Below are 24,906 nucleotides of genomic sequence, written 5' to 3'. Positions count from 1 at the left end.
TCTGTGCATCACAGTGGGGTTAAGTGGCACTTCACTGCCCAGGTGCTGGGAGACTTCGGTGGCAGTTTTCCTCCTGGATTGGAACAGCCGGCTGGAATCCTGTGAGGTACAGAGCAGAGAGAGGTTTGGGCCACAACGTTCACCTCAGAGGCTGAGCTTCTGCAGACTTTTGGGATGTTCCCATCTGAGGAGGAGGATTTTGGCCAGCCCCAGCTCAGAGCTTTCAGTCACTTCAACCAGTGATTCTCTGGCACAGTTGATCTAAAGCAGCTGAACTTTTCAGGCCTTGCCCCCATCTCCGACCCCCCTCCCACCTCGCATTGTCCCCTAACAGCCCTCTCCCTTCTCTCGATCCCTGCCAAGCCCAAATACAGAGCCTAGCCCACGCTCCTCCTCTCTTAGACCCTCTCCTCACACGATCCTCCCCTACCTTTGACAGACTGATCCCGGTGCCCTTTACCCAGCTCCTGGAGAAATCATGGCTCCTCAGGACAACCTGGGAGTGGATGGTTCCAACCTCTGTGTGGGGTGCGTGGTTTTCCGTCTAAGCATCACTGAGAGCCAGCACGTCTCGATTTCACAGGACGAGGGAAGTCTAGGAAGCGCTGCACTTCTTGAGGGCTTCCAACTTCGCCCCATTTATGAATGGCTTCCACCTTATTTGGATCAATTGTAACATCTTCTGGGGAGAGGATGTACCCCCAAAACTCTGTGGAGAGTTGGCTGGAGGTTCCGCTTTTCCAATTCTGCGTTGAGACCATGCTTCCGAAACCTCTCCAGGTTCGGATGTGCTGCGTGTGCTGCTCTGGGTTCTCCAAAAAGAGACGTATGTCACCCGCATAGATGACACTGTCCCCAAATACATCACTGATGAAGTGCTGCAAGGTCAGGGGACCATTAGTTAGCTCAACTAGCATATCAGACCATTAAAATGTCCATCGTCTGTTTTGAAATCTGTCTTCCATTTGTCCCTTGCCCAAACGAGCCTTAGATTGGAAATCCTTGCAGATGAAGGTTGATGAAACTCTTTGCAGATTTCCTGTGAGCCAACAATTGTGGGATTCACAGCAGAGGGTAATGGTTTCAAATGATTGCTTTGTTCAGGAGCTGATTGTCTAAAGAGAGGCGTAGCAGAGTCCCACATTTCTTCTTCCCCAAAAGGGCCTGCTCTTAGGACCGGTTTTCATGACTGTACGCAGGGAGAAGGTGAACAAAAAGGACGTCACACAGGTTAATGAATGGTTAAGAAGCGATCGCTTCTTAATGGGTAAGGAACCGGGGGTCGTGTAAATCTAAAAACAAGCAGTGGGCTGCTTACACTGTTTCTGTTATGAAAATCAACAGCTCAATGATGCCTTCCTACATGGCCTGGAAACCCTGGACAGCGTTGCATGAAGCAGCGAAGATAACCGGGCCCACCTTGGTTTTGCTCAACGCCGATACAAATTGTTGACGAGGACTCTGAGGATGATGGCCATGAGGTGTTTTGGAGGAGGCTTGGCATAGAACTAACTGAGCCAGTGCCACGTTGTGAGCGTAAAAAAGTCACGCGGACTATTGTATGTGTTGCTGTTTATGCTGCCCTTAAGCACTGCCTGAGGGAAAAGGTTTGTGAAGAATGCGAGGGCCGTGTCATAGATTTGCCAGGCCAACGGCCCATGACTGGGTGACTTGGACTTTAGTGGATATAAACCACAAGCTCTGGGGCCTATGTGCTGAACTGGGTTTGGAAAGATGATGAAACACGGTTATTGCCGGAGGTTCTGCTGTGCAATGTCTGTGCCTAAGCCAAGAACATTCAGCGCAAGGGGGGACCTTGATCAATGCTGTGCGATTGAGTGGAGCCCCTGACTGTGTTTTAAAGAAAATAACCTGCTTACAGCTGGAGTGGAAAAATTGCAGGCACCTTCTGGTTCATTTTCTTTAAAACACAGTCAGGGTCTCCACTCACTTGCACAGCATTTCTCCAGTTATGGCAATCATGTGAACAAGGACGTGTGTATCACGAATTGTGGGGTTTTTGCTATAAAACCTGTTGAAAAATCTCTATTCAGGGGGACGCCAGTTTGCTGTGCCCCCCCCCCCCGCATGCTCGTAATAAAGGGGCCTCGGGCGATTCTGATCCAAATACAACGCGGGGGCGTTTTTCCACGACACGGCGTGATATTGGCCATCTAGTCCGCACAAAAAGTTACAGATCCCTGCTTAAGGAAAAGACTATTTGTAAGAAATCTAAAAGGATTCAGCTAGAGAAAGGTGAGGGGACAAACACACGATAGAAAACTTGGTAGCTGTACATTTAAAAAACAAACCCTATTGAAAAGGGCTTCGTGACTCTCTGTGTTTCTGTTTGGAGGCCTTTGGCCCTTAAGTGAGCTAAAAGTTTTAATGAAGCATCTTGGCTTGGTTTCAAGGAGCTGTGTGTCTTTTAAATCAAAAATCAATTGTGTGTGAGAACCTAGCGCTTGGGGGTTTTGTGTGTAAAAGTGACCCATTTACAGCAAAAAGCTGAAATGTATGTTGTGGGGGGAGGGGGGAATCCTAAGAAATGTGCTTACAGTAAAACAAACAGGCTGTTCAGACCTGTGTTTGAGTACAATAGAGTTGACTTATCCTGTTGAACTGAGTGGGTTTAAACCCCACTCCCCCCTCACTGAATAGCCAGGGTGACTGCGATTACTTACCCTTGGTGCCATAGGGTTAAATTTGATGTGGGTGGGTGGTTGTGGATGGTGAGTTCTGATTAATATGAAATGAAATAAAACCTCAGGAATTCACAGATGCTATTGGACAGTTTCAATATGACCCCAGGAGCTGGTGGAACACTATTGGACAGATTAAATATGGCCCTGGAGTTGGTCGAATGCTCTGGGTCATTCTTTCTAGAAAACACCCCCACCCCAAACTTTAAGCATGAAAGAAACGTGTTTAAAAAAAACAACTCAAGCCCCAAGACATTCATTGATCTCTGCAAAGGGCCCCCTGCTTGGAAATGGGGACTGTTCAATACTCTAAGAAGGCCCCACAGAAACATTTATTTTAACTTACAGAGAAAAAGAAAAAAGAAAAAAGAAAAAAAAAAAGCCCTGTTGTGCAGACAGCTTGGTCCCCCCACCCCAGATCACCACAGGGGGTGCTGCGGGACGGGTTCCTAAAGTCCTTAAGGATCTATTAGTTCAGAGCTGTGGGAATTAAATTAAGCTGCTAGCTACTATGCTGAAGTCTGTTGGAAACAATGGGCTAAGATGGTCTAAAAACCTCAGGTCTGTTGGAGACTGTTCTTTTCAACAGAAACTTTCTTGAAAGGCTGCTGGACGGCAGACAGAGGTATGGCTGGCTGGCTTGAACTCTGAAACTATACATTGTATAATGCCTCTCTTTGCCCAGGCTGTCTTAGGAAAATAATGGTGCCTATCTTCATTGCAGCGTGATCTGCTTAGCATGGACCCAGTAACTTTAAGCTGCACTTCACCACCAGGCCAAGGGAAAAACCATTTTAACTATAGTTGTGCTTAATATTGTTTTTAAAACCTTTAGTTATTACACAGTTTGTATAGGGATTTGGTGGTAATAGTCACTAACATTTTTGCTTGTTCTTTAACCTGAAGGCCCAAACACACATGGAGGGAACAGGACCAGCATGTGCCTGCAACACTGGAACCCTTAGTGAAAGGGAACTTTTTTGCAACTGGTTTTTAAAAGCATGTGGGGGGAGGGGTGTTATTGAAAAGTATATGGAGGCAAACTTGGTTTGGTGTGTTTCTAAAGCTGCTGATTTGTGTGTGAGAGGGGTCTGGGCAAGGCATAGGTGTAGGGTGTAAAAGTACTTGGTTTGTTTCAAACCAACAGGGGTTTTTTCCTGTGCAAAATGTGGTTTAAAATGGATTTTAAAAGCAGTTTGGTTTTTATTCTGCAAATTGAGATGTATTTTAAAAAATGTTTTTGAGGTTTTTGTTGTTTGTTTGTTGTTTTTTGTTTTACGTTTTAAGTGGTAGAAATAAACTCAAAACCTGTTTGTCGTACAGCCTGAACTGGGTGATTTGGTTTAAAGCTGTGACTTGTTAAACAGAAAAAATCCCCTAATGAATATTTAGTTTTGAAGTTTACAAGAGGGTTTCCTGTGTTTTATAATAATGCTGTTTGCTCCACAGTACGGTGGAAACATGAGAGATCCCTAGAGCAGAGGGAAAACAAGCTCAGAAGAAAAGGGAACGAGACAGCTGAAAGGGAAAATTCACCAGCATCAGTGACTGATGGATGGATGAAGCCCAGTAAATATATTTTGCTTATTGGTTGGGTTGTTCTGTGAGGTTTTGTATTTGAAGTGAATACATAGGTGTGGGTGAGAAAGTTGGTAAAGTTCAGTTTTGTAAAATGGTTCCCCCCAACCCCCATAGGCCTGGGCAACTTTTCTGACAATGCTTAGTCAGTGCTACAAGGACACCTCCTCCAGACCCGCTAAAGAGCCAGGAATCTGCTTGGAGACCTTTAACAACGCCTCAGCCTCAGCAGGGCTTTAAAGGGCTCAGAGCTCCGGCAGCTGTAGGGAGCCCAGAGCCCTTTAAATTCCCCTCCACGCAGATCCAGCAGCTGGGTTGGGGCTGGGATTTAAAGGGCTCACAGCAGGGGGGAAAGTAACTTCCAGGACTTACCGGTACTGCCGGAATCCTGAGGGGGCGTGGCCTCAACCGGAAGAGGTGGGGCCTCTCAAGATTTAAAGGTCCTGGAACACCAGCTGTGGATGGGAGCCCCAGGGTCTTTAATTTGCCCCTGAGCCCAGGGTTGATTTAAAGGGCCCAGGGCTCAGGCCGCTGCGGAGCCCCGAGCCCTTTAGATTCCCCCCGCAGCTCCGGCAGCCGGATTCCGGTGTGGATTTAAAGGGCCCGGAGCTCCCACGGCTGCGGGGAGCACCGAGCCCTTTAAATCTGGCCCCAGCCCGGCTGCCAGAGCTGCGGGGGAAAATTAAAGGGCTCTGGGCTCCCTGCAGCCGCCAGAGCTCTGAGCCGTTCAAATCCCTGCTGAGGAAGCCGGTGTGGTCCGGCACGGCATATTGGCTCTTCCTGGTATGCCGTACTGGACCATAATGGCTTATTTTCATCTCTGCTTCAGAGATCCCACGGCTGCGGGGAGCCCAGAGCCCTTTAATTTCCCCCTGCAGATCTGGCAGCTGGGCTGGGGCCAGGATTTAAAGGGCTCGGAGATCCCGCAGCTGCGGGAATCCAAGAGACCTTTAAATACCCCCTGCAGCTCTGGAAGCCAGGCTGGGGCTGCGAATTAAAGGGCTCAGAGCTCCTGTGGCTACAGGGAGCCCAGAGCCCTTTAAATTCCCCCGCAGCTCTGGCAGCCGGATTCGGGTGTGGATTTAAAGGGCGCGGAGCTGCCACGGTTGTGGGGAGCCAGAGCATTGCCGGGCTGGGGCCGGGATTTGAAGGGCCCAGAGCTCCTGCCGCTGCAGGGAATACCGAGCTTTTTAATTCCCAGCCCCAGCCCGGCTGCCGGAGCTGCGGTGGGAGGGGAGGAGGGATTTAAAGGGCTCTGGGCTCCCCGCAGCTGCCGGAGCTCTGAGCCCTTTAAATCCCCACTGAGGAAGCCGGTGCGGTCCAGCACAGCGTACTGGCTCTTGTCACTATGCTGTACTGGCCCGTACCAGCTTACTTTCATCTCTGGCTCAGAACTCCTACGGCTGCGGGGAGCCCAGAGCTCTTTAAATTCCCCCCGCAGCTCCAGGAGCTGGGCTGGGGCTGGGAATTAAAGGGCTCAGAGCTCCTGCGGTTGCTGGGAACCCAGAGCCCATTAAATCTTCCCCCTCCTCCCCACACAGCTCCAGCAGCTGGGCTGGGGCCGGGATTTAATGGGCTCAGTGCTCCCCGTGGCTGCGTAGATCCCAGAGCCCTTTAATTCCCCTCCACGCAGCTCCAGCACCCAGGCTGGGGCAGGGAATTAAAGGGCTGAGGGCTCTCTGGAGCGGCAGGAGCTCCAGGCCCTTTAAATCCTGGCTCCAGCCGGGTAAGGCTCAGGCTCCCCACAGCCATGGGAGCTCCGGGCCCTTTAAATCCACGCTCGAACCGGCTGCCAGAGCTGCGGGGGGAATTTAAAGGCCCTGGGGCTCCCAGCCACAGCCGATGCTCCAGGACCTTTCAATCTTGAGAGGCCACACCCCCTCAGGACTCCAGCAGTACCGGTAAGTCCTGGAAGTTACTTTCACCCCTGACTTAATCATTCCTTTACCTGTGTTCACGTTGTGCGCCGGTGACTCCCCTGAGCCGCAGTCGCATTCCACCTCTAAGGGGGTGGACAAAGAGAGGCCACCATGCTCATTGGGGTGTCTCACAAGCAGTTGGGTTTTGGGTTCGGGTTCCGGCGTATCCATCAATGGCTGGGCCAAAGGGCTCCCCTCGGTGGCTCCCTCCTCCTCGGCACTGTCGCTGATGTAGCGCTTTCTCCGCGGATGGTCAAAGACCCTCGGGGTGAAGACAGAGTCCGAAGTTCTCACGGGGGTGGTGAAGGAGTCCAGGTTTCCTCTCAGCAGCCTTCCCACGATTTCTAAACCATGTGTCCTTGGTGAGAGATGGCCTCGTCTGTCCAGCGCTGGGACTTATGAGGTGATGGTGCTGCACTCTGATTGGCAAAGGGCCCTGGGAGGAGTTCTTAATGGGGTCATACGGCCCACTCCCGGACGGGTCCCCCTGCCCCAGAACTCGCCCTGATTGGTCAGAATCCCCTCTTGGGGTGGTCCTGTCAGGACAAAACTGATCCTAATTGGTTGAGGGCAGTGAGAGGAGTTCTTAGAGGGGTCACAAGACACACGTCGGGATGGGTCACCCTCACACCCCAGAGCTCACCCTGATTGGTCAAATCTCCTCTTGAGGTGGTCCTTCCGGGAGGAAACCCATCCTGATTGGTAGAGGGTGGTGGGAGGAGTTCTTAGAGGGGTCACGTGACACACCTGGCTTCCAGTCATGTGGCCGCCTTGACCACGAAGTAATACCCCTATGGGGCGGAACTTCCGGTGACAGGTGGGAGGGACTAAGGAGTCATGGGGCGGGATTAGGGTTTGATTAATGGTGGGGTGTAAGGGTCCGGGTGCGGGTCCCCTTTTCCGGTGAGGGGTCGCTCTTCGCCTTCGGGCGCCTGGGATCCAGGCCGCCTCACTACAGGAGGCTTGAATAGAAGTTCAGTCGATAAAGCCCAGGCCCTAGCTCAGGGCGGGGCAGCAACCAACACAGGGCTCAGACCCTCAGGCAGGGCTGAGCAGCAGTTCAGTCAGTAAAGCCCAGGCCCTAGCTCAGGGCGGGGCAGCAACAAGAGGCAGGGCTCAGACCCTCAGGCAGGGCTGAGCAGCAGTTCAGTCTGTAAAGCCCAAGCCCTAGCTCAGGGCGGGGCAGCAACAAGAGGCAGGGCTCAGACCCTCAGGCAGGGCTGAGCAGCAGTTCAGTCTGTAAAGCCCAGGCCCTAGCTCAGGGCGGGGCAGCAACAAGAGGCAGGGCTCAAACCCTCAGGCAGGGCTGAGCAGTAGTTCAGTCTGTAAAGCCCAGGCCCTAGCTCAGGGCGGGGCAGCAACAAGAGGCAGGGCTCAGACCCTCAGGCAGGGCTGAGCAGCAGTTCAGTCTGTAAAGCCCAGGCCCTAGCTCAGGGCGGGGCAGCAACAAGAGGCAGGGCTCAGACCCTCAGGCAGGGCTGAGCAGCAGTTCAGTCTGTAAAGCCCAGGCCCTAGCTCAGGGCGGGACAGCAACCAAAGGCAGGGCTCAGACCGTCGGGCAGGGCTGAGCAGTAGTTCAGTCTGTAAAGCCCAGGCCCTAGCTCAGGGCGGGACAGCAACCAAAGGCAGGGCTCAGACCCTCAGGCAGGGCTGAGCAGCAGTTCAGTCTGTAAAGCCCAGGCCTTAGCTCAGGACAGGGCAGCACCAAGAGGCAGGGCTCAGACCGTCGGGCAGGGCTGAGCAGCAGTTCAGTCTGTAAAGCCCAGGCCCTAGCTCAGGGCGGGGCAGCACCAAGAGGCAGGGCTCAGACCCTCAGGGAGGGCTGAGCAGCAGTTCAGTCTGTAAAGCCCAGGCCCTAGCTCAGGGCGGGGCAGCAACCAAAGGCAGGGCTCAGACCCTCAGGCAGGGCTGAGCAGCAGTTCAGTCAGTAAAGCCCAGGCCCTAGCTCAGGGCGGGGCAGCAACAAGAGGCAGGGCTCAGACCCTCAGGCAGGGCTGAGCAGCAGTTCAGTCTGTAAAGCCCAGGCCCTAGCTCAGGGCGGGGCAGCAACAAGAGGCAGGGCTCAGACCCTCAGGCACGGCTGAGCAGCAGTTCAGTCTGTATAGCCCAAGCCCTAGCTCAGGGCGGGGCAGCAACAAGAGGCAGGGCTCAGACCCTCAGGCAGGGCTGAGCAGCAGTTCAGTCGATAAAGCCCAAGCCCTAGCTCGGGGCGGGGAAGCAACCAAAGGCAGGGCTCAGACCCTCAGGCAGGGCTGAGCAGCAGTTCAGTCTGTAAAGCCCAGGCCCTAGCTCAGGGCGGGGCAGCACCAAGAGGCAGGGCTCAGACCCTCAGGCAGGGCTGAGCAGCAGTTCAGTCTGTAAAGCCCAGGCCCTAGCTCAGGGCGGGGCAGCACCAAGAGGCAGGGCTCAGACCCTCAGGCAGGGCTGAGCAGCAGTTCAGTCTGTAAAGCCCAAGCCCTAGCTCAGGGCGGGCAGCACCAAGAGGCAGGGCTCAGACCGTCGGGCAGGGCTGAGCAGTAGTTCAGTCTGTAAAGCCCAGGCCCTAGCTCAGGGCGGGACAGCAACCAAAGGCAGGGCTCAGACCCTCAGGCAGGGCTGAGCAGCAGTTCAGTCTGTAAAGCCCAAGCCCTAGCTCAGGGCGGGGCAGCACCAAGAGGCAGGGCTCAGACCCTCAGGCAGGGCTGAGCAGCAGTTCAGTCTGTAAAGCCCAGGCCCTAGCTCAGGGCGGGGCAGCAACCAAAGGCAGGGCTCAGACCCTCAGGCAGGGCTGAGCAGCAGTTCAGTCTGTATAGCCCAAGCCCTAGCTCAGGGCGGGGCAGCAACAAGAGGCAGGGCTCAGACCCTCAGGGAGGGCTGAGCAGCAGTTCAGTCGATAAAGCCCAAGCCCTAGCTCGGGGCGGGGAAGCAACCAAAGGCAGGGCTCAGACCCTCAGGCAGGGCTGAGCAGCAGTTCAGTCTGTAAAGCCCAGGCCCTAGCTCAGGGCGGGGCAGCACCAAGAGGCAGGGCTCAGACCCTCAGGCAGGGCTGAGCAGCAGTTCAGTCTGTAAAGCCCAAGCCCTAGCTCAGGGCGGGGCAGCACCAAGAGGCAGGGCTCAGACCCTCAGGCAGGGCTGAGCAGCAGTTCAGTCTGTAAAGCCCAGGCCCTAGCTCAGGGCGGGGCAGCAACCAAAGGCAGGGCTCAGACCCTCAGGCAGGGCTGAGCAGCAGTTCAGTCTGTAAAGCCCAAGCCCTAGCTCAGGGCGGGGCAGCACCAAGAGGCAGGGCTCAGACCCTCAGGCAGGGCTGAGCAGCAGTTCAGTCTGTAAAGCCCAGGCCCTAGCTCAGGGCAGCAACCAAAGGCAGGGCTCAGACCCTCAGGCAGGGCTGAGCAGCAGTTCAGTCTGTAAAGCCCAAGCCCTAGCTCAGGGCGGGGCAGCACCAAGAGGCAGGGCTCAGACCCTCAGGCAGGGCTGAGCAGCAGTTCAGTCTGTAAAGCCCAGGCCCTAGCTCAGGACAGGGCAGCACCAAGAGGCAGGGCTCAGACCCTCAGGCAGGGCTGAGCAGCAGTTCAGTCAGTAAAGCCCAGGCCCTAGCTCAGGGCGCGGCAGCAACCAAAGGCAGGGCTCAGACCCTCAGGCAGGGCTGAGCAGCAGTTCAGTCTGTAAAGCCCAAGCCCTAGCTCAGGGCGGGGCAGCAACAAGAGGCAGGGCTCAGACCCTCAGGCAGGGCTGAGCAGCAGTTCAGGTAAGTCCAGGCTCCTAAGCCTGAGCGGTGGGGTTGAGGGGGAGACTGCCACCCGTGAGTGGGGAGGCAGGGGGGACACAGGCCCACCCACTCCACTGTGTCCCAGCCCGGGGCCCTAACAGCGGCGTGGATCCGCTGGAGTCAGTGGGGATCCTGGCCGCAACACACTGACATAGGCTCAGGGTCAGCGGCAGCCAGACTAGGGTCGGCTATCCCCGGGCCACTTCCACTCTCCCCCTCCACTGGTGCCTGTGTCGTTGCGGCTTCAGCAGGGGGGTCTACCAGCATCGGCTCCTCAGGAGATGGGTGTACCGGTGGGCTCGACTCCTCCTCGGGGTACCGAGCTTGGGGCAGGCTCGGCCAGTCCTCCTCTGGGTACCGGGTTCGGGGCAGGCTCGACCAGTCATCCTCGGGGTACCGGGTTCGGGGCAGGCTCGGCCAGTCCTCCTCTGGGTACCGGGCTAGGGGCAGGTTCGACCAGGCATCCTCTGGGTACCGGGCTTGGGACAGGCTTGGTTCGGCAGGAGCTCGGGCACCAGCGTCTGTCTCCTCCCGCGGTCGGGCTCCAACTGAGCGCTGGGCCCGGGCTTTTGTACTTCCTGTCCCGCCCCTTGACTTCCGGGGGGCGGGGACAGGCGGTGGTGGCTCCGCCCACTGAGGCAGCTGATCTGGCTTATCCCTCTCAGGTGCGCCTGGGAGCCAGGCCGCCTCACTACATGGGGCCTGTCTACTGCTGCCAGGTGTTGAGTATGTGCAGGCAGAACCGGAGCCAGTGTCAATGTCCAGGCCGGAGGTCGAAGCCGGGTGGGCAGAAGTATGAACCAATGTCCATATCCATGCAGAGGTCGAAGCCATGTAGTTGAAACTGAAGGTGTTGGGGAAGATCAGGAGGAGGAGGAGGCAATGCTGTGCAGCGGGTGGGTGGAGGGCCTGGAGCAAGGCTAGAGAAAGGCAAGGAGAATACTGAGCCGGGGTTCAGAACCCAAATCTGGAGCCAAGAAGGGTCATGCCAAAGTCATAGCTAGACACTGGAGTCAAGAGCCCAGCCAGAGTCAACAGCGAGAAACCGGAGGGCAGGGAAGGGCAGGGCAGGGCGTACATGCGGGCAGGAATGAGGATGACTTACTGGAGCCTGGAGACCCCTTATCGGGGGACTCCCTTCCTAGCAATAACAGAAGGACAGCGGGATGACAAAGATGTCTCTGAGCCTGGGGACCAAGCCAAGGGGAGCTCCCATCCAGGCTGTGTGCCAGGACCCCATCACCCTCCCTGTTCATTTCACACGCACAGACCCCCTGGCCGGAGGGGAGAATAAAGGGCAGAAGTGAAGGTGCCCCTGGGGGAAAGGCTCTAGGCCGGGACCCAGTCCACTTCCCAGATCTACACCCAGGATTGTGTGACCAGGCCCACAGCCCTTCCTCTGCGTCTCAGTTCCCACCTGCCGGATGGGGAGGCTCCTCCCCTGCCCCAGGGTGTTCGGGGGGAGTTTCATTCCTGGCTGGGAAGGGCTCAGATACCAGGTGGGTGGATTGGGCCCCAGATGGGGGATGGTCGGACATTCGCTGCATCAGAGGTGACAGGGGCCATGGGAAGGTCTGAGCAGTGATGATGGGGGAGGGGCCCCATGTCAGGCCACCCCTCCCAGACTGCAATGGCTATTGAGCACAACCCCTGGCTCTGCGGATGCTCTCACTTCTGGGCCAGCCCCACAGCCTGATTCTTCCCAACCAGTATCTGGCCTGGGCCCAGCCCCAGGGGTCGGGGTGGGGCAGGGTGTCCAGAGCGAGGTGCTCAGCCTTGGTTTCTCTCAGTGCTGCGGGGGGCTCTATGGCCGCTCCCCCCAGCCCTTCCCCCCAGGCACAGTGAGACAGAGCAGTACCTGCGGCAGGGGGTCCGAGCTGGTCATGCGAGGGGGGGGGCCTTCAATCCTGCCCCACGGAGCACAGCCCCTTCAGGGCGTCGGGCAGCTTGCCCATGAGCCTGATATTAAATAGCTGTCCCATGATTTTGTTTGTAATTTCCCCCTGTTGCAAGGGAACAAGGATCAATCAGAGACTCCGACACCCATGGAAAGGAAGGGTATTAACGGCACCGGGAGCCAGCAACATTTCCTCCCCACATCTGAGGGACGGATTCCCCCGCCCAACCCCCGAGACGAAATCTTGTCTCTTCTCTAGTGACTTCCATCCCCTCTCCCACCATTGTGGAATGAACTCCTGCCCCCACTCCTCTCAGTCCCCCCGCGAGAACTGTTCTACCTCCCAACCCAGCGGGAATCCAGCTCCGCTCCCCGGAGTCCCCTCAGCCACCCTCGCCCCCTCCAGCCGAGGGCTGGGAGGCTTTGGGCAGTAGTGCCGGGGGGTGAGAGGAAGTGGACACCTTTCCCCAAGGGATCCCCATGTCCTTAACGTGATGCCATGGGCAGTGGCTCTGGTGAATGGGGCACTTATGCAGCCTCTGCTGACTGACTCCACCACATCAGCCAGGCTGCCCTGCTTTGAGCTGCTCAGGGGAGAAGCTGGCACTGACCAATGGCACCTGTCTGGGGTCACCCTCTCCTTGCTCCCTGGTCAGCGCATGGGGATGGGATGGGAGCGATTTTCAATGGCCTGGAGGTGAAAGGCCCTGGGGGTCTCTACCCAGGTGACCCCTCTTTGGTTACCTCGTCCTCTAGCAGCTGGCCGGCTTCCCCCACGATGGAATACATCAGCACCAGGCCAGCATGGCTGATGCGGTTGTGGGGGTGGTGGATGGCCAGCAGGCCCGCCTGGAGGAAACTCCTCTTCTGGTCTTCGGTGAATATTTCTCCGAAGACCTAAAACCAAAAGAACCAGAGCCCTTGCAATGGCCCAGAACCAGGCTCCAAATCCCTCTAGTGTCTCACAAGGTGGAGAAGAGTCCTGGGGCAGCCAACCTTTGGGGTCCCATGGACCAGGAACCCCCTTCAGTAGGAGGCTGCAGGCACTGAGGCCTCCAATAGCTCTTATGGAGCAGGATTCACCGCAGGTGCCATGAGATGCTGGGAATGTGTCTGCGCGCTCTGGAACCCAGCTCACACAGACAGCCCAGGACCCCTGCTGCTCCCAGCAGCGACAGCTCCTGCAGCTCACCCACTAGAGGTTCGGGGTCTTTTAGATCTGGATCATTCCCACGCCTCACCCCACGGACATTCCCAGGAGCCTCACATACTCTGTGGAAATAAGGAGCAGGCTCTTGCCCTGTGTCCATGACACACTCACTGCAGCGGGACACAGCTCCACACCTGAGCTGCTGCAATGCACCGGCGGAGAGTCCTTACCTCTCCCACCCTGGCCAGATTTCTATATCCCAGGCGCTTGGGGTCATGGAGCCCGTCCTGGCACCACAGGTCTGCTGCCTTCCTGGTCTTGAGCCCTGGGAGAGAAAGACACACCCATTGGGGAGGTTTGGCCTTCCGCTTTCAGTGCCTGTTTCCTTCTGGGTACACACTGGCCAGGCTCCTCCTGGCATCCGCGGCCCAATGGAATCGCAGGGTCCATGCCAGGCGGGTTAGTACCAGAAGGGGGATTTGTTTCAGCCCTCACAGTAATCATGTGACCCTTACGGTCATTGTGCTCTGGGAGTGGGTGCCTGTTCATGGGGGTGTCTAATACTGAGAACCCCCCACACCCACTGAAGTCAGGATCTGGCCCTGGCTACCTGACTGGTGACACCCTACAAGCTTTGTGTCCATCTCCTGTGGTGCCTGTTCCTGCCCCTGCCCTCATGACGGGCTCTTTCCCTCCATGTGTCTCAATAGCTCCGTTCCTGTCCCCTCACGAGCTGGCTGCCCCATATGGGGTGGGCTGATTTCCCTGGGCTGGGGGACAGAGCCGGGCTCTGAGATAAAGCAGCCAATTTCCCTGGCACTTTCACACTCATCTCCCTAATTCAGAGAGAGGGGGATAGAAGGAGTCATCATCTAAGCTGGGGTCGGTCTCAGAGGAGGGGGCTTCTTTCTGTAGGGTCCCATTGCCCAGCAGAGGGAGTCTCAAAGGAGGGGCCTTGTTTCTATTGGGGTTCCTCTTTCCCGCTACAGCGGGTCTAAGCAGAGAGGCCTTAGTTCTAGAGGCGTCCCAATGGCCAGCTGGAGCTAGTCTCCCAGAGGCTCGTTTCCATGGGGTCCCATTGCCCAGCTGGGTTTCTTACCCCTCTTCTGGAGCAGGAGCTTGTGCAGCCAATTGATCCCACCCTTGGCATGCCGACTGATGTCACTGGCTGGGTGGTATGCACAGAGACCCAGCTGCAGCACAAATTCACCTGCCTTGGAGAAGGTGGAGGAGGTCTGGTGGAAGGAGAAGGAGAGGGGAATCCATCACCATTCTCCCTTCAGCGCCCCAGCGCCCCTGGACCTGAGCTCTGCTCCCACCCCTCTGTAGGAGGCACTGGGGGAGAGGAGCGACAGCCCTCTTCCTTTCTGTCCCCAAGGGAGCTCGGAGCAAAGGGAGCAGGGCAAAGGCCCTCGCTGAGCACTCACTGCCTCGCTGCTCCAGAATAACAAGGGCCAGGCACGACCCTGCCAGCCAGCGGCCTATGGAACGCAGTCCCTTACGGACCGGGGGGGACCAATTAGCCAGGGGATGAGGAACTTGACTCTGCAGGACGCTGGGGTCAGAGGTCACTTACGTCAAATCCAGGCAGGGAGGTAGCAAACTGGAGCAGGGCCGCGCTGGTCTGGACAGCCCTGGCTCTCTCCTGGGTGTTTTTTGCCAGGAGAGAGCGATGGATGTGCTGCGGGAGAAGGAGGCAGGGGAGGGTCAGCGGGCAGGCGTACATGCTCTACAAACCAGCCTCTCCCCCTCCCCAAGGGGCTGAGACTTTGTGCTCAGGGTGGAGTAGCCGAGCCCCGGTCGCAGAGTTGAAAAGGGGGTTCAGTCTCTCAGGCCCCAGCCAGGCCTGGTGCTCACTGTTAGTGCTTAATGCAACCGTGGAGAGCTCTGGCTGACAGTCCCAGCTCCTTCCCCCTGCGCTGGCAGCTCTGGGAAAGTGTGGCCGGCTGGGTCCAAGCTGGGAGGACACAATGGAAACGTGGCTCTTCTAGTCTCTCCTTTGCTGCCCTCCCACAGGGCTCAGAGGCAATTCCACCCCAGACCGTCCATTCTACTCACCTCCAGGAGGTGCTGCAGCTTCTCCACGGTGGGGGTCTCTGTTAGGCAGCCCCTGAGGATGGTGTCCAGGCTCCGCAAATGGCGGTTGTGCAGAGCCTGCAAGAAGAGGGAGCACCCGTCAGTCATGGGACATGGGGCTACAGCAGTCAGGGGACAATGAGGAGGATTCTCCAGGAGCCCTGGCAAGACTCAAAAGGCGCATCCTGGCCTCTCCCATTCACATCACTCCAGGGACACTTAGCAAGAGTTCATGGCCGGATGCCTGCTGCCTCATTAATCCTTGCTCTGAGCAGTTCTCTGGGCAGGGCCTGGTACCCAGCAGAGTATGGATCAGCCAAACTGCAATGGGTGGGAGGTAGGATCCCCGGGAGAGTCCAGGCAGGAGATCAGAGAATGAGGAGAGGAAGGAAGGCTGGGATCAGCCACGGAGGGGTAACGCAATCCCCTCTGAACCCCTGATCCATGAACAGCACGTCAGGATCAAGGCACATGCCCTGGACCCCAGACCCAAACCAGCTCCAGGGCTCAGGACCTCCATGGGGTTGGACAGGGAAAGCCGCCCGCTTCCCAAAACCAGTGTCTCCCTGCGCAGACAGGGGTTGGAACTTGGACAGTGTCTGCGAGGACCTTGGCCTGTGTGGGACAAATGTCCCCACTTTGGGGTGCCAGATAACAGAGGAGATGTGTCCCCCCATTGGGGGTGAGGGATTCTCTTGTGCAAGACCCCCTGCCTGGGTGGGGACGGAACAAGGAGCAGGACAGACTGGGTGGCAGCGCAGCTGGGGGATTTTTGTACCTCAGCTCTGCCCTGCAGGTGCTGCTGGATCACCAAGATGATGTCTTGCTCCTCCTCCTCCTCGCACTCCTCCTCTTCCTCCTCCTCAGGCCACGACACCTGGGCACTGGGGGTATCTGCACCAGGGAGGGAAGGAGAAAGTTTAATCCCTTCTGCTGCTGGGGGGATGCAGTGGACAGAGAAGGCTCCATGTTTCCCCTTTCTCTGTAAGGAGCCCCATGGCGGCCAGGGCCCCACCCTGCCCCTCCCAGAGATGCCCTCAGCCCCATCAGCCTCAGGGCCCTGTGGCAGTCAGCCCCCCACCCCAACATGATCAGGGAGGCTGGAGCTCCCCAACTCCGCCCAGCATCCCCTGCCATGGGGCGTGTCTGTGCCACCCCCACTGGTGTTAGTGGGGTCACGTGGGTCAGTCCCGGCGCCTTGGCGAGCCGATGGGCACAGGGTGTTACTAGTCCCCCACCGCCCCAGTCCTCCTCCCTTTCCCCTGGGTCTCCCCTCACCTCCAAAGAAGGAGCCTTCAAAGACAGGGCTGCCAGACCGCACGGAGGAGCTTCTGGCCCCACAGGAGAATGCGGAGCTGCTGGTGTCTGCAGCGCCGCAGTCACTCAAATCCTGCTCTGGGCTGGCAGGAGGCTCCTCCATGGCCAGGGTGGTGCTGGCAGGAGGCTCCTCCGGGGCCAGGGTGGGGCTGGCAGGAGGCTCCTCTGTGGCCAGGGTGGGGCTGGCAGGAGGCTCCTCCGGGGCCAGGCTGGGGCTGGCGGGAGGCTCCTCTGGGGCCAGGCTGGGGCTGGCGGGAGGCTCCTCGGGGGCCAGGGTTGGGCTGGCGCAGGGCCCCTCAGCTGCCATGGTGGTTGGCGGCTCCTGCTGGGCCCTGGGGCGCAGCTCCTGGCTCCTTGGCTTCCTGCAAAGGAAGCCCCAGAGCTGCCGTCCCCGGCTCCTGCCCTCCCCTGGCTCTCTGCTCCACAGCTGAACCCGGGGCCACCTCCGTTTCGGCCCAGAAGGTGCCTCAGGGTCAGCTAGAGGAGCTACTGTGTTCCGCCTCCTCCAGCAGGCGAAGCAGCTCCTCCCTTTCCCCTGGCCACGAGCCTCTTCCCCGCCCGCGGGGACAGAGGGGCCGCTCTCTGCCTGGGCAGGCTGCCTGATGTCGTCTTCTGGCTGTGGAGCCACCTGCCCGGCCTTCCTCCTGAGCATCTGCCTGATTCGCTCCATCCTGGAACAGAGTGGGGAGCAGCCATGAGTCTGGCTTCAAAGCAGCCTCTCATTAACGAGCCTGCCTGCTCCCCTGCCCACCTCCCCTTTGCTGAGGCAATTTCTCCTCCCGACACATCCCACCCCAGGGCACAGGAACCCTCAACCTGGGGAACAAACCCTGACAAGGGACGGGCTGGGAGCCGTAGTGGTGGGATATTCCCACCACACTGGGGATGGTTCTGGAGAACTCCACTTACTTATTCTAGATCAGATGGAGCAGGATGGCAGATGCTCAGGGTTGCTCCTCTCTTCACCCTCTTCAATCTCCACACCCAGGTGGCCGGCAACGGGTGCCGCTCAATGCCCTGCCAGCAGGGCAAGGGGTAGACACCAGATATCGAAACTGGCTGTGAAAACAATACAATGCCACTAGCGGAACGCTCCTGGGACACTCCATAGCTGTACCCGGGGCCACCTCCATTTGGGCCCAGAAGGTGCCTCAGGGTCAGCTAGGGGAGCTGGGGTCTTCCTCCTCCTCCAGAAAGCCAGAGCTGGGAAGTGCCAGCAGGACTCGATTCCCAGTCTCCCTGGCTCCGAGTGGGACCTGTTGTAGTGATTGACGGATTTGCTCCTTGTCCCCCATCCAAAGCCAATAACACATCTCTGGGTTGGCAGTCATGAGTTAGACCCTCTCAGCACCCTTCTGTCTCCTGCAGCCCTCAGCTGTTCCTTGGATTGCGGTGGCTTGGACGGTAACAGGAGTGGATATTGTTACTGGCTCACTGGGTGGTTCTAGCCAATGAGGGTCTCAGTCTAGCCTCAGAGGCCCACACCCCCAGACACTACAGGTCAGGGTGGATTGATTTCATTCCAAATGTTTTGTAGTTGTATTTTTGAGTTCTTTTCCTAATGAGGGATTGATTCTCATGAAATTCTTAGTGGTGGCCGATGACAGAACACGGAGCAATGGTCTCAAGTTGCACTGTGGAAGGCTTAGCTTGGCTATTAGGAAACACTAGTTCACTAGGAGGGTGGTGAAGCCCTGGAATGGGTTCCCTAGGGAGGTGGTGGAATCTCCATCCTTACAAGTTTTTAAAAGGTCAGCTTGACAAAGCCCTGGCTGGGATGATGAAGTTGGGGTTGGTCCTGCCTGCAGCAGGGGGTTGGACTAGATACCGCCTCAGGTCTGTTCCAGCCCTAGTCTTCTATGATGCTAGGAATAGGGATCCATTCAAACATGTTGACTTGCTGGTTTTGCAGGATACAGAAAAACAAAAAGGTTGACTCAACCATTTGGTTTCATTTCAAACAAACTGAGGTAACGAAGTATCTCTAGTTCGTGCCCTGAACTGATTGTTCCTGCTCATAATGTCCTTCCAGATTTTAGAAGTAGTAGCTCACACCTCCTCCTCTCTAGCCTTTATTCATATTTTACAAGGGGAAAAGAAGCCTTCATCCTTTTCGAACTCCCAATCAGTTTCTTACATTTGAATGAAGTAGCTGCATCAACTGGAATGAAGAAAATATTCTTTCTGCACCCGCAGAAGAGGCTAGTGCTGCCAAAATCTGGCTGAGTGTTTCAATAACTTCTGGATGCCCAGGTGCTTAGGCAATGACTTCCAACAGTTCAGTGCTTTGACTTCCTCTGACACTTGGCAGCAAACATGGACTTCTTCATATATGTAGTTATTTAAATTACTTTAATAGGCTGGAGCAACTAGAGGCCTTAACATCACTTGTCATCATTTCAAATTTTATACTGGATAAGTTTAAAAAAAAAACTTTTTCAATATAAATTTAAAACACCCAGTTTAAATAAAAATAAAATCTCTTTTGGGGGGATTGGGGTTGGGCTGTGAAAAAGCCACTGATTGGTCTTGCCCTTGATTTTAAAAGAACTACTTCATCTGAGAGAATCAGAAACTGCTTGTATTCTAGTCAAGGAGAGGAGGCAGCAAAATTCATCCTAGCAGTAATCTGTTGGGCCTTATTTGCTCAGCCTCAAACAAACAAGTGTGCAAAACTCTAGCTAGTCTCTTTTATGTAGGCCCAGCTAAGAGGTGGTGGGAGGGGCAGGAATGCTGTCTCCATCCCGGATCCAGTAGCAATTGCACAGGATATTGCCACAAAACCTACATTTTACTGCCAAACTCTCTAAGCCATTCCTCTCCTGCGCTTCCTGGTTTCTAAGTTTCAAATCCACAAAACCTTCCCCTTGACAGTCACTGCCCAGGTGGTGCAGCAGGCAGAGGAACCTGAGCAGTAACATTGTGACACCAGAGGTAACTCAGCCACCTGTCGCTCCCTGACTCCACTAACCCGGAGCATAAACCCGAAGCCTGAGCCCTGCCTTGGGCATCGCTCCCACGGAAACCTGCAGGCTCATTTACTGACTTATGCAAATCACCTGTGGAGAGTTAGCACTGACTGGCTGAATTCACTCTCAAGTCACAATGCCCTTCAGCTTACAGCACGAATGGAAGGGGCACAGGGTGGAAATCAGGCTTTTCTGGTGACCCGTTTTCCAATTGAGAAGAAGGGACAAGAGGGAAGGAGGAAGAGGGAAGCAAAATGGCCACATTCCAAACGCCCCCAGCGAGTCACAGATTAATTCCAAGCCCAGAGGAAACCACTGTCGTCTGACTTTCTGTTTCACTTCGGCCATAGAATGTGCCTCAAAATAATTCCCATAGGAATTAGAACAGGTTTTTAGTAAAACACCCAAGCTTGATTTTAAAAGAGGCCAGTTGTGGAAAATCCAGCACAACCCTCAGTGAATTGCTCCAAACTCTGATGTTAAAAATGCTCCTCGCCTTATTTCCAGTGTGTATTGGTCTAGCTTCAACTTCCAGCCATTGTCTGCTCATAACCTTTAACTGGTAAAGGGAAGATGGAGGCTTGCTGCAGCAAGGCTCCTGGGCTCTGCGAGGTTCCCCCTGCCCCGCATCCCTGTCCTGCCTGGCTGTTGGCAAGGGAGCTCTGTGAGGTCACAGAGGCCTCACTCATAGAATCATAGACTATCAGGGTTGGAAGGGACCTCAGGAGGTATCTAGTCCAACCCCCTGCTCAAAGCAGGACCAATTCCCAACTAATTGTCTTTGCTCAATGGGCTGAGTTCCTGCCAAAAGCTTTTGTGAAGTCACTGCCACACCCACCTTTCCCTGGCAGGCCTGACCTCTGCCCCTGGCCAGCCCAGCTGGATGTTTGAGCTGCACCCTGGATCACCCCACTTGCTCATTATTGATTCTGGGGAGCAAGCAGGCCACCCAGTAAAACAGCAGAGTCTGTTCCGCACCCCACGCTGAGTTTTTCATAGAGGCATCGGTTGTGAAACAATTCAGTCTCCTGATGTGGCCTCTATTTCACGGGCTATGAAATTTCACACTCTTAGCACGCTATTGAGCCCAATTGCTTGTAATTCACTAAAAGGCACCTTCCCAACCAGTTATGATGGTAGGACACCAGGAAACAGAGACTCCACCTCTCCCCAGGGTAATTTCTTCCAGTGGCTAGTCTCCCTCACTGTCATAATTATATTGGAAATTGACAACCTCTGATAAGGGCCCAATTTATGACAATCTTTTAAATAATTTAAATAGAAGAGAAAAAATAACATTCAGTAGAACATGTTCACTGCCAAGCTTTTCAGACAGTCGCACCACTGATGTGATACCTAAGGCCCCGGAAGCAAAGCTAGCTGAAATGCTAACCCAGCTTTGGGCAGCAGTAGCTTCCTTGAAAGGTGCAGAAAATATTGTCTTCCTTTCAGTTTATTCAAATCGTTCAGTTCAATCAACTAGTTTGTTGAAATTCAAGAAAGCCATTGGGAATTCACAAAACAGGCAAACTTGTTTTCCTCCCTCAATCTAGGGATAAAAACTAGGGGATAGATCTACTGGTTCATCAATCTAGAAACTCGTGGAGACAAGAATGTATCATTTCACTTCACTAACCACACATCAAATTGCCTTTGTTTAAGAAATTTGTTAGTTTGAAATGCAAAACATTTTGATACAACTTCTTTCTTATGCTTCTCTTTCTAGCTCTGGCATGCCCTTGCTGTGTGACCAGAGAGGTCACTTCTTTTCTCTTTCCCTCGGTATCATGGGGGATGGAGAAAATTCTCTCAGCCCTAGCAGGAGAGAGATTTGAGCAAGTCAGGCGCGTTAGGGTCCTCGTGCTCTAAAGGACAATGGGCGATTGTTGTTTGGGGCAAGAATCCCAACAGATTTGTTACTTGTCCCCCAACCAAAGCCAATAACACATCTTTGTATTTTCAGTCATGAGTTAGACATTCTGTCTCCCTCAGCCCTCAGCTGTTCCTTGGATTAGGGAGGCTTGGATGGTAAGAGAACTGGAATTATTTTACTGGCTTCTTGGGTGTTACTAGCCCATGAGGGTCTCAGTCTGGCCCCCAAGGCCCACACTCCCAGACACTAAAGATCAGGAGGGGTTGATTTCACTCAAAGTGTTTTGTATTTGCGTTTTTGAATTATTTTCCTAATGAAAGATTGATTCTCACGAAATCTTAGAGCTGGCAGATGACAGAACAAGGAGCAATGCTCTCAAGTTGCAGGGTGGAAAGCTCAGATATTAGCACAAACTTTTTCCCTAGGAGGGTGGTGATGCCTTTGAATCTGCTAGGATAGAGTCCCCTATCTTGTATTTAGAGCCTGTATTTTTTCTTACCTTCTACACAGATGACAATATCTTTGAAATAAATCCACACAGAAATGAGAAACAGACGCACAGACTCTCTCCTACAGCAACTCTTGGTCCTCAGTGAGAGACCACGAGATGGAGGCTTGCTGCAGCAAGGCTACAGGGCTCTCCGAGGTTCCCCCTGCCCCGCATCCCTGTCCTGCCTGGCTGTTGGCAAGGGAGCTCTGTGAGGTCACAGACGCCTCATCATCTTTGCCCAATAGGCTGAGTTCCTGCCAAAGGCCTTTGTGAAGTCACTGCCGCACCCACCTTTCCCTGGCAGGCCTGATGTCTGCCCCTGGCCAGCCCAGCTGGATGTTTGAGCTGCAGCCTGGATCACCCCACTTGCTCATTATTGATTCTGGGGACCAGCCAGGCCACCCAGCAAAACAGCAGAGTCTGTTCCGCACCCCACACTGAGCTTTTCATAGAGGTTATGAAACAATTCAGTCTCCTAATGTGGCCTCTATTTCACCGGCTATGAAATTTCATGCACTTTGCACCATATGAAGCCCAATTGCTTGTAAGTCACTAAAAGGCACCTTCCAGAATGACAGGCAGTTTTGACGACAAGACACCAGGAAACAGAGACTCCACCTCTCCCCTGGGTAATTTGTTCCAGTGGCTAGTCTCCTTCACTGTCAAAACTGTGTGCCTAAGTCTCCTTTGAATTTCTCTGGCTTCAGCTGGCAGCTGTTGGTTCTTGTTGTGCCTTTTTTGGCTAGATCGAATTAGCCCTGCCCTGTGAAATCCGATCTCCCCGTCCTGCTGGACCCCTCAGCCAGGAGAACCCAGTAGGGGCCTCCTAGCTGTTTCTCTGCCCGGCTGGGGACAGGACTTCCTCTCCGTGGGGATATCAGACGCACCTGCAGAGGCAATGCAGAAGTGAGTGCGCTGCATCAGCCCGGCGTTGGGCTCAGGGCTTTGCTCTTGGCAGTTCTGCTCCACTCACGTCTCTGGGTGCCCGGACTCAGAGCTTCTGGCCCACTGTGGCTGCAGCCAGTGCTGGGGCACCAGGCTCAGGACTTTCATGCCCCTCCCCACTCCTGCTGGCGCTCTAGGTGCCTGGGCTCGGGGCTTCTGCCTGGCCTCTGCAGTGAGTGCTCAGGGCTTCCCTTGCAGTTCTTTCTGGGGCTCAAGGGTCCATTTCTCTGGATGCCCCGAAAATGGTAGGAGCCAAGGTGCTCCCAAGTAGTCGGTTAGGAGCTGAGGTGCTGCCAACAGCAGGGCCCCACCTGCACATGTGGGAACCTCCTCTAGCTTCAGAAAGGTTGCTGGCTGCTGCCCTTGGAGCCCAGGTCTGAAGGCAGCACAGAAGTGAGGGTGGCAATGCTGTGACCCCACCACAACAACCTCTGAACTCCCCCATTCTCCCAGGTTGATGGGACCCCCATGGTTACAATACCATGAAATGTCAGGTGGAAACATCGAAATGGTGACGTTGGTCAATTTCAAGGCCAGAGGTTTGTAAACTAGTCAAAGTGAGCCCTGAATTTGGTAGGGACCTGGCTATTATGAAGGCCTGAGCAGGTTTGCACTCCCAGTTCTCCTGAAAGGCCATGGAGAATTCCTGCTGCCTGAGAAACTTTCCAGAATAAGTTACCAGGACTGGGAGAGAAATGAAGGAAACCAACCAAAGCCTGAGCTAGGATGGAGAGCATTTACCCAAGCCGTGTTTGAACCCCTCCAACCCCACCTGCCTGCCTGCGGTGAAACGGACCGAGGGGCACTGATTTCTAGTTGTGAACTTGCTACCGACCGTGGGCTTCAGCACAAGCCGTACAGCCCATACTCTGAACTCTTGGATAAACAGCAAAGCTGGCTTTTCCGAAACCTTTCCACCCCAGTGCCCTGCATCCACTTGGGATTGTGCCCAGCAGAGGCTGGTGGAGGGGAGGGGAAGGGAGAGGAGGCCATGCAAATGTTGTGGCATCTGCACAACCCCCCAGACACACACAGCAATGAAGGGCATAATATCCAGGACAGTAACTGATTTGGCCATAACCTACCAAATCCTCAGTGTTGAAAGTCCAATTTCTCTAGAGAACAATGGGAGGGAGGGGTTAGAGAGCTGCAGTAACCACGTGGACTTCCGGTCTCTGGCCAGGCACATCCCCCTCTGCAGAGTTTTCACTGCTATTGTCTCCAAACTGGTCCTCCTGATCTGATGTGAGGTCACATCCTGGCCTTTAGGGCCATTGGCAGGATCTTCCCTGTTCCCAGCTGCAGCATCACCCTCATTATCCTGCCTGATAAGGATCCCACCAGGGCTCAGCTAAATGGCATGTGGCATGACAGGCTCTTTGCTGGGGGCCTTGGCAGCACTCAATCGAGATCTGAATCGGACGGGCACGGGCAGGTGCATTTCCTGACTTTTTACTGGAGTCCTGGACCCTCTCATGCTGCTGCTGCAAATGTTCCTTCTCGCTCAGCGCTCAGCAGCAGAATGCTCCTTGCCCTTTGGCTGTGCAACATCCAGACGTCTAGTCCTGCTGCTCTGAAAGAAACCGTCTTCACAGCTCTAATCCTGGCAGATATTGATTAAAATCTTGCCGTGCTCCTCTAAGTGTATTTGTGATTGGACGTGCTTCTTGCTAGGGGGGATTTTCAGATACATGAACTGCATAAAACAGAGGGAAAGACAAAAGGAAGCATCAACATGTCTAAGAACTTGAACAATATTTGAAGACCATATATTGGTGTCTAACTACCTCCTGCTGCCAGGAAATGCAACTGGTATTTTAACGACACACTCACTCCGCTTGTGCCTGACCTGTGATTCAGAGCTCTGAGGAATTCTGTCCCCTGGTGTTGGCAGAACAAATAAACCCCACCTCCCATTACACAATCCATTTGAGTTCAAGAGAGCGAGATCTCTATCTTGCAACAAGCTTTAACATTACGGGGCAAAGACTAAGATGAGAGGTCAATTTTTCTTGCAGTTCTAATACCCGAGGAAAACTCCGAAATCCATTCTGTCAACCAAGAGAAAAGATGGTTTTTCTGTTCTCAAAGTGCTGATGCTTTTGACCCCAAAATGTTGTCTTCGTTTTCTCTCACAAAATAACTTGCAGTGAAATGGGACCAACTGCCTAAACTATCCTGAACGCTGCATGTCAGAGTTTGGGAATATCAGGACAGATCATCATCTGGCGTCAGTTGTCACGGA

At 54.9% G+C, this 24,906-nt stretch overlaps 2 long non-coding RNA genes across 2 annotated transcripts; both read right to left on the bottom strand.

Moving 5' to 3' along the window:
* Positions 1-14,624: 14,624 nt before the first annotated feature.
* LOC123345675 lies at positions 14,625-15,906 on the bottom strand. Its single transcript, XR_006572848.1, has 3 exons — positions 15,846-15,906; positions 15,050-15,145; positions 14,625-14,672 (listed from the first exon to the last, which is right to left on the bottom strand). It is a non-coding gene; the product is annotated as an uncharacterized LOC123345675 (long non-coding RNA).
* Positions 15,907-16,968: 1,062 nt separating this feature from the next.
* On the bottom strand, positions 16,969-21,779 carry LOC123345672. Its single transcript, XR_006572845.1, has 3 exons — positions 21,726-21,779; positions 17,294-17,443; positions 16,969-17,055 (listed from the first exon to the last, which is right to left on the bottom strand). It is a non-coding gene; the product is annotated as an uncharacterized LOC123345672 (long non-coding RNA).
* Positions 21,780-24,906: the final 3,127 nt, after the last annotated feature.

This window comes from Mauremys mutica, chromosome 12, assembly GCF_020497125.1.
Source record: "Mauremys mutica isolate MM-2020 ecotype Southern chromosome 12, ASM2049712v1, whole genome shotgun sequence".
Classification (NCBI taxonomy): domain Eukaryota; kingdom Metazoa; phylum Chordata; order Testudines; family Geoemydidae; genus Mauremys; species Mauremys mutica.
This window is presented reverse-complemented; position numbering and strand designations above follow the sequence as displayed.